Here is a 12,642-nt window from a genome sequence, read left to right on the forward strand (position 1 = left end):
ACAGTATGCTAGGAGGCATGTTCTCCTTAGAAAGGGATAGTTTCTTCCCCCCTGGGAGAGCTGACCACTTAGGGAGGAAATGTCAGGATGGACAGAATGGAGTAGAAGGTAAGCACACAGGCTCAGAAATCAGATTTCCCAAGTTCAAACCCCAGCCCTACAGTTCACCAGCTCTGGGAACTTCATCATATTAATTATTTTCTCTGTGCCTCTATTTCTTCACTTGTAAACTGAAGATAATATTAACCTATCTCACAGGGGTTGGAGGATTAAATGGCTTATTATTACATAGAGTGTGCTTAGGGCAGAGCTTAGGACACAGGATGTGTTGTACGAATGAAGCAGGCCATGGTTCCCAAGATGGTGGCAGCAATGCCTCCCATCTTGCCACTCCCTCCCAAACAGGGGGAATCCATGCTTCCTTTCCTCAAATCTGGGTTTGCCCTATGACCTAAAGAGAATGTGATAGGAGAGAGAGACCACGTCTTCAAAGATTGTCAGCTTCCATCTGCACCTTTTGGAATCCTGCTTTTTGGAACCTGGCCTCCATGCAGTGAGGAAGCCAATGCACCACAAGGAGGCCTGCTGTGGCTTTGGCTTTGATATGGTAACAGGCAGAGGCTGAAGGGCAGTGAGGAGACTCTTAATAGAGGCTTGAAAGGCAGTGAGAAAATTGTTATTGGAGGTTTGAGAAAGGGACACTGGGTCATATAGTGGCACGATATTTGGTAATACTTGACCTGTAGAAAGGTGTAAAATAGAAAAATGTACTCACTACATGTGTGGGTCTAGCTAAGGAGATTTCCAGAAGAATGTTGACAGTGTTGACTGACTTTGTATAGCTGCCTATAATAAAGCATGGGACGGGGGGTTGTCTAAAGCAGGAAGTGTTCAACATGCCAGCAGAATTTAGAGGAAATATTCTCAAACTGGGATGTGCAGTCTTAGAAAATAAAACGGTTTCTATTTTCAACTTTTCCACGGAGTAAAAGAGCCTCAGAGTAAATAAAAACCTGAGGGAAAAGTTCAAATCTAGGGCAATGCCACTAAAACACAGCCTCAGGCTCAAGATCCAGTAAAGAGCATGGGTTGTAACAGTCTTTATTAAGGTCTCAGAAAAACATAAGGAAATTCCTTCCAGATCCCATCAGCTGGACAAAAAGACTTAGAAGAATATTAAGAATGTTGTGATATAAGATCTTGACTACAACCCGAAATAGAGAGGTGTCTTTTGTAGAGACGTATATGTTTTTTGTCTAGTAGTGTGAACCCCCAAAAAGTTCACAAAAACCAATGATTTTAAAGAGAACTATACTAATGGGAGCAACACCAGCTTGAACTAAAGAGACAGATGTATTAAAATGAAAAGAGACCTTTGAGCTCCCAAATTCTATGAATAAGGAGGGAGCCTAGAGATCTATTCAGCTGTAAAAATAGATCATTTCTAATGGAAAAGAAAAAGAATCAGAAGGCAAAATTCAGAGCCCAAGGAGCACAGCCAAAGCTCTTGAAAAGGATTCCCAGAAGCAGAAATGGACCCTCATCAATATATGCATTCTCTGCCCACAGAGTGGGGAGAATTGGTAACACGTGCACCATATTTCGAAATTGCTATGGACCAGTGACTACCATGAGCCTCCTCAGTCATCCTGTCCTTGTCTCTGTTTTATGTTGTGTGTGTGGAGGGCAGATGGATTGTCTTTTTGGTTCACAGGATTCTTCATCTGAGGAACTGCACCAAGGATTCTCCTTTAGATTTAAATGACAAGATCTGAAACCTTGAGGTTGAGCCCCAGTGCCTTAATGAAATGGGGATATTAGTGGTCTTAGGAGGAAATGAATGTAGTCTGCATGTCAGAGAAACATAAATTATGGCCACAGGGTAGACTGTGCTGGATCTGGTTTCTAATAATGCCTTCCACCCCACACGCCCTTTTGCAAAGTGATCCTGAAGGATATTTGCAATATTGACTAATCAGATACAAATCAGAAGCAAACTAAATGGCCAACACCTGGGGATGGATAAATTGTGCTCAAGGGCACAAAAAAATGTAATAGTTGAATATTTAATGGCATAGAGTAAATGATGTTCATGACTTTTTTTAAATGAAAAAAAGCAGAGTGCAAAACAAGCATCTGTGTCTATGTATGTGTACGTGTGTGTGCATACATTCACACATAAACTGAAAGATAAAACCCCAAATGTGAAAAACATTGTCTCTCAAGTGAGATGATGGGTAATTTGGTTTGCTCTTTGCTTATTTGTAATTTCTAAAAATGAACAGGTGTAACATTTTGGGTGTATTTTTATTACTTTTTTAATAATAATATATACACATACACACAGTACACTGACACTGTCCCTCCTGGATTCTGGGCTCTCAGAGCTCATTCCCTTTGTAATAAAAGCTCTATGGGGTTAAGTGTGCAACTTCTTATCATTAAGCCTTAGTTTTCTTATCTGCAAAATCTGAGCTGGCCCTGTGGCCTTTTATCTCCAATTAAATGTGGTGGGAAGGAGCTGTGCGACTTCCAAGGCTGGATCTTAAGATGGCTGTAGCTTCCACCTATCGCTCTTGGAACATTGACCCTGATACCCAACGTCCATGCTGTGAAGAAGCCAAACAGCCAGGTGGAGAGGCCCACCTGGAGAAGGGAGGCCTCCATCCTAAGCTCCACCTGAGCTTCCAGACAGCATCCAGCACCACCTGCTCGCCATGTGAGAGAGGCCATTTCAGCACCTGTAGCTTTTCTGGTGCCTCCAGCAACATTACATGAAAGCAAAGTCAAATCACAGAATGTGAGAAATAATAAGTTGTTTTAGGCAACTCCGTTTTGATCATTACTTTTTTATATTTCCATATTGTTTCATTTTCCCTTGCCTTGGCTTATGCCCACACTGGATTCAGGAGAGAAACGGAAGCTCAGTGTGTTCCGGTGTCACTCGCCCTTTGCTCGCAGCAAAGCAACTCTGCAAATCACCTCTTACACAGTCTGCCGCAACTCAAATAGAGTCACAGATTGGGAGACGCACAGATGACACAAATACCTGTCAGAGGACATGACGAAATTTAACAAGGATGAATGCAAGGCCCTGAATTTTTATTAACAAGCCAGCTGCCCAAGGACATGTGGCTTAGTAGAAAAACACGTTTAAGAAACTCAGTCTCTTTTTTTTCTTGGACATTAAGCTTATAAGTATTGCAAGAGTGATGAGGCTGCCAAAAAATCTGATGTGGTTGTAGACTCTATGAATAGAAGTAGAGCCCCCGGAATAAAGACGGTTGTATGCTTACTCTAATGGGGTCAGACCGCGTAGAGAAGATCCAGCTTTGCCCGAGGCACTTGAAAAGTAAAATGGATAAACTGGAGTGCATTCTGGGGAGAGTGGCAAAACAGTTTGCAGTATTCAAGAAGATAAGCGTTACTCACGATTAAACATACACTTGGCCTTAACAAGCATATAGATGCATAGATAAATGACTGAGGGAGTAAGTTTCAGAAATTTGAAAATATCAATGTCATGTCTTGGTTTTATTCATTCATTTAACACATACCAAACGGACACTGGGTTCTTGGCACTCTATTAAGTATTAGAGATGAAGCAATGAGTTTCCAGCCATCTTGTAGCTTGTATTTTTATAAAACCAAGTAATACCAACGAGATAATTTGGAAGAGCAACATGTTGTGAAGCAAATATATAAGGGTCATAAGTTAGAAAGTCTCTGCGGAAACAGAAATTCTTTAGTTTGATTATTCAAAGAAGGCCCCTCCAAGGAAATGACATTTGAAATGAGACTTGACTAATAGGAAGAAGGTCACGCGAAAGAACTGGGAAACATCCTTCTAGGCAGTAGGAATGGAAAGTGGGAAGATCCCCAAACAGGGACAAGTTGACATGTTAAAAAAAACAGAAGTATAGAGAAAGTCCGTGTGGTTGGAACATAATGAGAGAGTAAGGTCGGCTGAGACAGATCAGACGGGCATGTCTGTCTTGAATTTAAATGTTGTTCCACTCTCCAACATATCATTGCTCCTGACGTGTTCTGAGTCTTAAAGTCAGGTTCGGGGCTTGTCAATATGATTATTGTACGTAGAAGATACGAGGACAGGGACTAGCGGAGCAACTGTAGTTCCCACGGCAGCTGTTCTCAGCTCCCTGGAAGGCTGGCATGTGGAATTTGGGTAAGGGCATGGTTTGTGTGTCCCCAGGAGGTAGCACTATGATTTCATTCCATACAAGCTACAGGGGGTGGTTCAGGTCGGCAAAGGACGGAAGTTTCTAATTTACATACGCATCTAGTGACAGAACCTGTGTTAGTATGTAGTGAACTTCCCGTCACAGGAAAAGTCCATGTAAAGTCTTGGTAGTGCCTTGAGGTTGTAGTAGAGCAAATTATGCAACTGGTGTTAGACAGGAATTAGGATTTCCCAAAGGGCGGGGCACACGCCACAGTCAGTAATGGTAGATGTTACACAGACATGTTATTAAATAACATCAAATCAAGCAGTAAAAAGGTTATTATTCCTTTTCAATTTATTGTAAATTATTCTTATTTTTTCAAAGAGAATATCTCATTTGGCCTTATTACCTAATACTTACTTTGTATCCTTTTTTAAAAAAAGGGAAATAAATTCTTAGATATAGACACTTTTGCAGGTGATAGTATCTTGCAAGACTTTAAAACACATATTTATTTATGGGCTTATTTATGTATTAAGGTATGTGATGTAGGATATGAATTTATGGCAGTAATATAAAGATGACTTTTATAAATAATTTTTTATTAATGAATTATATTTATTTAAAGAAAATATGTACATAGTCTTGGGTATTATATGTTCTGGACCATAACTAGTATACCAACTCAAGCCAACCTGTAATCAAACATCACAAACAGTAACAAAAAGCTTAGAGCTTAGAAAGTATTTATTGTATTATACTAACAATATGAATGTGGGCTTCAGGCAATACTTTATCCAGGGGCTAAAATGAGAGCACAAAGATTCATTTTTACCCATTTCTTGCTTCTAATTTTTTTTTTTTTTTTTTTTGACACAGAGTCTCACTCTGTTGCCTGGGCTAGAGTGCTGTGGCGTCAGCCTAGCTCACAGCAACCTCAAACTCCTGGCCACAAGCAATCCTCCTGCCTTAGCCTCCCGAGTAGCTGGGACTACAGGCATGTGCCACCATGCCTGGCTAATTTTTTCTATATATATTTTTAGCTGTCCATATAATTTCTTTCTATTTTTAGAGACAGGTTCTCGCTCTTGCTCAGGCTAGTCTCGAACTCCTGAGCTCAAACAATCTGCCCGCCTCGGCCTCCCAGAGTGCTAGGATTACAGGCGTGAGCCACGGCACCCAGCCCTTGCCTCTAATTTTTGATTGATTGTAGATTTGTCAATAGGCTCTACAAGTTGGCCCTTGGTAATTAACAAGGCTCACATCTTATCAAATCCAAGTATAAAAGTAAAGATAGTATCTCACCCCCAATAGTTCAGAACAATTGTCATGGGTCTGAATGCCTTTGCCACCAATTAGTCACCTGCTCATCCTTAAACTAATTGCTGTGATAAGAAAATGGAACACACTGATTTCCTCACCCATGGGTCTGAAGGTGTAGTGAATTGGCTCCCCCCACCCCCCACCCCCCGGCCCAGGAAAATGCATTCAGGGTATTATTATCAGGATAGGGTGAGAGTATTTGGTGTGGGAATAACAGAGATCTATTATAACAGTACTTCTCAAACATTAATGTGCACAGGAACCACATGGGGATTGGTTAAAACAAAGATTTCAATTCATTGGGTCTGGGATGGGCCTTGGAATTCTGCATCTGTAACAAAGTCCAGGCCATTCTAATACTGCTGGTCTGTGGTGTCCATGCTTTGAGTACCGAGACTTTATACCACCTATTCTAGAAGGTGGCTAATAACCATTCCGAATTATAGTAAGTGGTCTGACCAAGACTGGGGTGGCTTTCTGCCTCAACACAGCATTTTAGCATGATTACTCATCACCACGATAAGGCCTTGGTTTTCACATCCAGAAGGAGTCCCTTGCTTCCTTGCCTGCTAGAGGCATGGACAGGAAGGTGGTCACATATATACATCATGTGGCGTGAGCCCCTGGGGCTGTTCCTTCTTGCTCAGGGTAAATGAGGACAGATTAAGATGTTCCTATTACCTGGATGCCTTTGTGTAGAAGTCTGCATTCCTCAAGATTTACGCAATTCGCTGAATGGATCAGAGAAACAGCCCAGAGCCGCCGTCTGTATTCTATGAGTGAGATTCACTGGAGAAAACCAGAGGTCAAAGTAGAGTCATATAATTTCATGGTTGAAGACTTTAGCCCATACTGCATACTTCTCAGATAAGGTGTTTATTGCTGTAGGGGAAATTTGAACTTTGTTGGACAAAGGAGACCAAAGTCTTTTACTTTTTAAATACCATGTTAGTCTTTCAGCCAAAAGCTTACAGTCGGGCTTCTGCGTCTGGGTTTTAAAGAGTGCGGGATTTGGGAGGTATCTGATGTGAGACAATCATTGAGCCTTACAGAAAATGTCTGCTATTGGATCAACTGTTCCAAGGTAAATGCCAGACAATCAATAGCTGATTCAATCAGGATTTTAGCCATAACAAGGAATAGTTATATCTTTACCATCAGGGGAATTTGATTAGTCTTTTTGTGGTTGATCTAATGCTCAGATATTGACCAAAACGATTGTCAAACAAATACATAAAATAAACACGCACACAAATCTCAGTATTCTTAAAGGAGTGGTGATTTAGATCACAGCACCCTGCTGTGACTTGTCATAGCAGTTTCCTGCCACATTTCACAGACAGATAAGGTGTCGCACAGCCAGGCAGAGGGACCACGGTCTGAGGGTAGTTGTGGGCTCACATCACATATTCCATCTCTGTTCGTGTTAAATCAATCTTCCTTGGTAAAATAAATTTCAAATGATAGAGGTTTATTTCTGAAGTATTTTGCTCAATGTCATTTAATCATTTGATTTTTGAGTTTACCCAGGTTTTTATGTATTGATTTCTGAGAGGAAACCAAATCCACAATGGAAAGAATTATTAGTCAGGAATATTTAGGTATTTTCCTCACTTGACTATATGGTCCATGAGGGCAGAGAAAGTCTATTTTGATCAACATGGATATCTACCACCTCGCACAGAGCCTGGCACCTAGGAAGCATCAACTGTATTTTTAAATGAGTGATATGATAGATTAACTGCGTTAAAATATCTAGAAAGATGTATTTTTCCTCTCACAGAGTTTGATATCTAGTAGGAAAGATAGAATTGTGTAAGCAAATAAAAATGTATATACATAGGAACAGAGGCATAAGAGTGCCAGGTGTATTTCAAAACAGGCAAATATTTTGGTATAAATAAAGTACTAAAATGGATGGTGGGCAATGGTGAGAGGTTGGTGTGAAAAGGAAGGATGGGACCAGATTATCATGTTTATTTTTCAGGCCCTTTCATTTGCATATAGCAAAATATAATTCAAATTGGTTTAAGCATAAAATATATTGGCACGTGCAAGTGAAAAATCCAGAATATCCACATTCAGGCATGGCTAAATCTAGGTGTCCAAATGATGTCACTGGGAATCTGTCTTCCTATATATTTTGGCTCAGCTTCTTCCAGGGTTTGTTCTTTTTTTTTTTGAGACAGAGTCTCACTCTGTTCCCCTGGCTAGAGTGCTGTGGCATCAGCCTAGCTCACAGCAACCTCAAACTCCTGGGCTCAAGCAATCCTCCTGTCTTAGCCTCCCGAGTAGCTGGGACTACAGGCATGTGCCACCATGCCCGGCTAATTTTTCTATATATATTTTTAGCTGTCCATATAATTTCTTCCTATTTTTTAGTAGAGACGGGGCTCTTGGTCTTGCTCAGGCTGGTCTCCAACTCCTGAGCTCAAACGATCTGCCCACCTCGGCCTCCCAGAGTGCTAGGATTATAGACGTGAGCCACTGCACCCGGCCTCTTCCAGGTTTTTTTCACTTTCATTCAGGCTGCCTCATGTAAAGTGATGGAAAGAATGAGCATCAGTAGCCCCGAGCTTACATCTTTCTAGTTGAGGAATCCCAGTGGAAACAGATACTTTTTACCTATGGTCCAAACAACACACTGGGATCTGATGCTCATTGGCTTCCATTTAACCTCAGGTTCTTTCACTTGCCCACTGCTAACTAATCAGTGTTAGCCCAGGGAACGTGGCATTCTCATTGGCCAGCCTCCATCATGTCCTTACCCCTGTGTCCTGGAAGTGGGATGGGTCTCACCCACATGGCATGGATCGAGTTCGGGAGAAATAGGGATTCTTAAAGGAAAACAGGATCACGTGGGAAAGCAGCAAGAAAAAAAAATTGTAGCATCCCACTTATATAAACTTGAACTAATCTATAGTGACAGAAAGCAGATCAGCGACTGCCTGTGGGTGGAGGAGGAGGGGCAAGGATGAATACCAAAGGAGTAAAAGGAAACTTTTGAGGCAATGGGTATGTTCATTATCTTGAATTCCTCTTGGGTATATCTGTGTATCAAAATTTATAAAATTATATACTTTAAACATGTGCAGTTTATTATATGCTGTTTATATTTCAATAGGATGATTGATGGGCAGGCAAAAGTGGTTGCCTATGATAGTATGCCACAAAGCAACAGGGAGTTGGCACTAGTTTTTAATCAAAAGAGTAATACAATTAGGGCTTTTAAGATCATTATGGAAACCATGTGGAGAAAATGCTGGAATGACAATGGTTAGGGTAGAAACAAGGAGACCTGTTAAGGGCATATTGGATATTTCCTGTGACCCACTCTCAGTCCACCTGACAGCCACCTGTGACGCAGGTGTAGCCTAACAGCATCTCAGCTCAAACCTACCACATCGGTCACTTTCTGCCTTACACCTTTTATGCAGCCCAAACTGGAAGGCTGCATCATCTAGCCTAGAAGAAGTATCCAGGAGCTAATGCTCCATGGGGGATAAAAGCCAAAGGACACATGCTCCCGTCTCCCCGCTCCCCGCCCCGGGTAGATAATTCCTCATCATGCTCTAACCACCTCCTTGGAAGGTCCCAGCGAGATCGAGCCCTGGCTGCCCACAGCGATGGTTTCTCAAAGCTTTTTCTCCTTTACTCTTTTACTCTCCCTGGTCTTTTACTTCCATTCCCTGGATCACTTCCTGTGCTAAACTACCTGCATGAATGTTGCAAGGTCTGATTGCTAGGGGTTTGGGGATCCCAGATAGGATGATGAATATGGTAGTCTGAGCCATTCTGAGAGCCTGAACTAAGGCAGTGACAGTTTGAAGAGAAAACCAGAGAATAATTTATCCAAAGGGTAAATGGTAGGACACGGTGATTGGATTTGAAGGGAATGGGAGAGATCATAAACACCTAATTCATCCGGGAAGTCAGCAGAGCTCAGAGAAAAACCAATGATAGGAATGAGCAATTAAAAAAAAAAAAAAATATATATATATATATATATATATTTCAGTATATATATGTGTGTGTTTATATATATTTCTCTGTATATATGTGTGCGTGTGTGTGTGTGTGTGTGTGTATGTGTATACAGTGTTCGAGGTATCTAGGACCCGTGATTTCGAGGAGTTAATGTGTCATGTTTCAGTTTGCTGGACATTTAAATTTTGGAAAAAATGTAGATTATTTTTTAAGTGCTATGATGATGATTTACCAATTATCCCAGAACATTAAACAAGCCACCTTTCATACAATGATATGGAAAGTAACAAGATGGAGGAATTCAGACGGCACAGTGGGGATAGCTTGTCTTGGCACAGTGTTATCTGCGTCCTCCCCTGGAACACTCCAAGGCCAAGGCCTAGAATTAGCAGTTGGCTCATTTACTCACATGGCTGTGTGCCAAGACTCTGGAGAGCGGCAGCAAGGCTTGCAGTGTTGTTCTTTCTATTGGTGTAGGCAGACACAAAAGTTTGCCTATGTTTAAGTGAATGGATCATAGACCCTCCATATTTTGATAGAAGCTTATCAACATCACATTATAAAAAGAGCATATGAGATTATGTATTAGTTTTCTATTGCTGCTTTAACCAATTATCACGAATTTCGTGGCCTAAGCAATGTATCTTTAATCCTATAGACAGTGCTATCCAGTAGAAATAGAATACAAGCCACATATGCAATTTTAAGTGTTCTAGTAGGCAGAGTTAAGAAAGTAAAATTAATTTTAATAATGTGTTTTGTTTAACCAATATATCCAAAATCTTATCCTGTTGACATGAAATCAACATAAAAATCATTGAGATATTATACACTTTTTATACAGAATCTTCAAAATTCATTGCAAAATATTCACTTTCAGCACATCTTAATTTGGATTAGTGGCCATCAGATTGTGCAACAAGACATGTTTGAAGTTATTCTGGTGGTAACCCCTAAAAATCTAAATAATAGGTTCACATGATACATACCATCAAATGCCAGATAGATATTTTTCAGTTTTAGAGATAATTTCTCCAGCTCCTGTCTGGAGTTACACTCTTCTACTGAATCAGAGGTTGGATTGGGGGACTAGGTAGGGGATAATAAGATATTGTAGGTTGTCTTTCAACAAAGGGTCCTGCATCATTTGCTTTAAGTGTGGCCACTGCTCCAACTCCTGTTCTCTATAGTAGCCACCTGTGTCGGGAATAGATCATTGGAGTAGAAGGTCAAGGTGGATCAGTTCTGAACAATCAAATTTTAGTCCTGCTGTCATCCTTTGGTGCTGGTATTATATCAATCCACGAAGGGCAGGCCCCCAACAGGTTGGCTGATGGACAGGGCTTACCTTCAGTCTTCTGCCTCCCTGAGCAGCTTCCCTGGTGGTCCCAGGGGCCCTTGAATAATGTCAACATCGCTGATCCTACCCCAGGAAAAGATGAGTTCTGGATGGTCCGTCCTTTTGCACACTTACAACATACAATGTGTTCCCCTACCCTGCAGGTTCTTCCTATGTCAGCTGTTAGGAAAACCCCCACTCATCCTTCTTAGCCTGACACAATGGTATTCTCCTTGGGAAACCTTCTCCAGCACCACTAATCTCTGTCTTTTATCCTTCCAAATTCCCTTGTACATCTTCTATCAGAGCCTTTAACACTTTTTACTATGATGGTTTATTCTTCTGTCTCCCTGTACATTGTCACATTCTCCGAGGAGAAGACTCTGCCATTTATGTCCTCATGCTCTGTGATTATCACAAGGCTTTTCTTATAGTGGATACTCAGTCATAGGGGCTGCTTTGGTTCACTGAATAGAGCAAAGCTAATTGGCCCATATGGGGAATGATGGCATGCCCTTGGCTTTTTCTATTCCCTGAGCTCAGAGGAGACAAGATTTGCATACTTTTGTTGTCCTGGGTCAAGAGAGTCACACGCAGTTCAAAGTACTAGGGGTTGAATACAGGGATATTTGACAATATACCTCTTTAGTTAGATAAAGAGAGCCTATTCATATACAGTGGGGGGAAATCAATGAGGTTCCTGGCCCCTTTGCCTTTAACAATAGTCTTTCTGAGCAGCAGAAAGAGAAAGTCTCTAAGAAGGTGATTAATGTGAGCGCCTGCTGAGAACTTCAAATTGGTCTTGGCAAAGAAAATGTCATTTCTCTGCCTGTCCCTCAGCTTCAGAGAGAAAACATGGAAAGCAAAGTTTCAAACAAACTGAAGAGTATACAGAAGGTATTTTGAAAGACAGAGGATACAGTAGGCCATCCTGGAGTAAAAACAAGCGGGCCCATCCCCTCAATAATAAAAGTTCATCTCTATTATTGCACTGCCTCCACTTCAAGTTACCTTGTTGCTCGTTTATCTTTAACAATGACACACCTGTTCCTCCAGGTGACACCCTGATCTCACAGGTTGCTGATCCCACAACTACCATGGTATTCCTTCATTCTTTCACATATTAATATTTATAGAGAACGTACTCTTTGCCTGACACTGTCCTCAGTTCTGAGGAAGTGGAAATAAATCAGACCTGGTCCCGACCCCGGCGAAGCTCATATTCTAGTGGAGAAAACAGATAAGAAATGTGAAATTATAATCTACTGTCATAAGTACAGTAATAGAGACGCCTATGAAACATTTGCTGATAAAGAAAAGAGAGGTATTTACTCTGTGTCTTTGTTCATTCCCTCAGCACATATATACTAGCAGTGACCACGTGGTGTACCAGACTCTGGGGTTGCAGCAGTGGAAAGAAAAGTCAAAGTTGCTATTGTGAAAGGTCCCCGGGCTAATAAAAGCTTGGGCTGTTCAGAAATCTGAAGAGACAATAGTGTGACTGGAGCTCAGTGGTCAGAAGGGCAGAGTGGCACAAAATGAGGGGTAGGGGCCACATCACAAAGGGTTTTGCAGTTAGTTTTTGTGTTTTTGTGAGTTTTTCTTTTTTTAGATAAAAGACTTCAGGACAGGCAGTAACAAGATAGGATTTATACTTTTATAAATCATTCTAGCTACCAAATGGAGAATGGTTTGGGGTAAGGAGTTGAGGTTGAAAGGAAAGTCAAGATTGGAAGCACACACAGGCCGGGCGCGGTGGCTCACACCTGTAATCCTAGCACTCTGGGAGGCGGAGGCAGGTGGATCGTT

This window comes from Eulemur rufifrons, chromosome 14 (genome assembly GCF_041146395.1).
Source record: "Eulemur rufifrons isolate Redbay chromosome 14, OSU_ERuf_1, whole genome shotgun sequence".
In the NCBI taxonomy this organism is placed as follows: domain Eukaryota; kingdom Metazoa; phylum Chordata; class Mammalia; order Primates; family Lemuridae; genus Eulemur; species Eulemur rufifrons.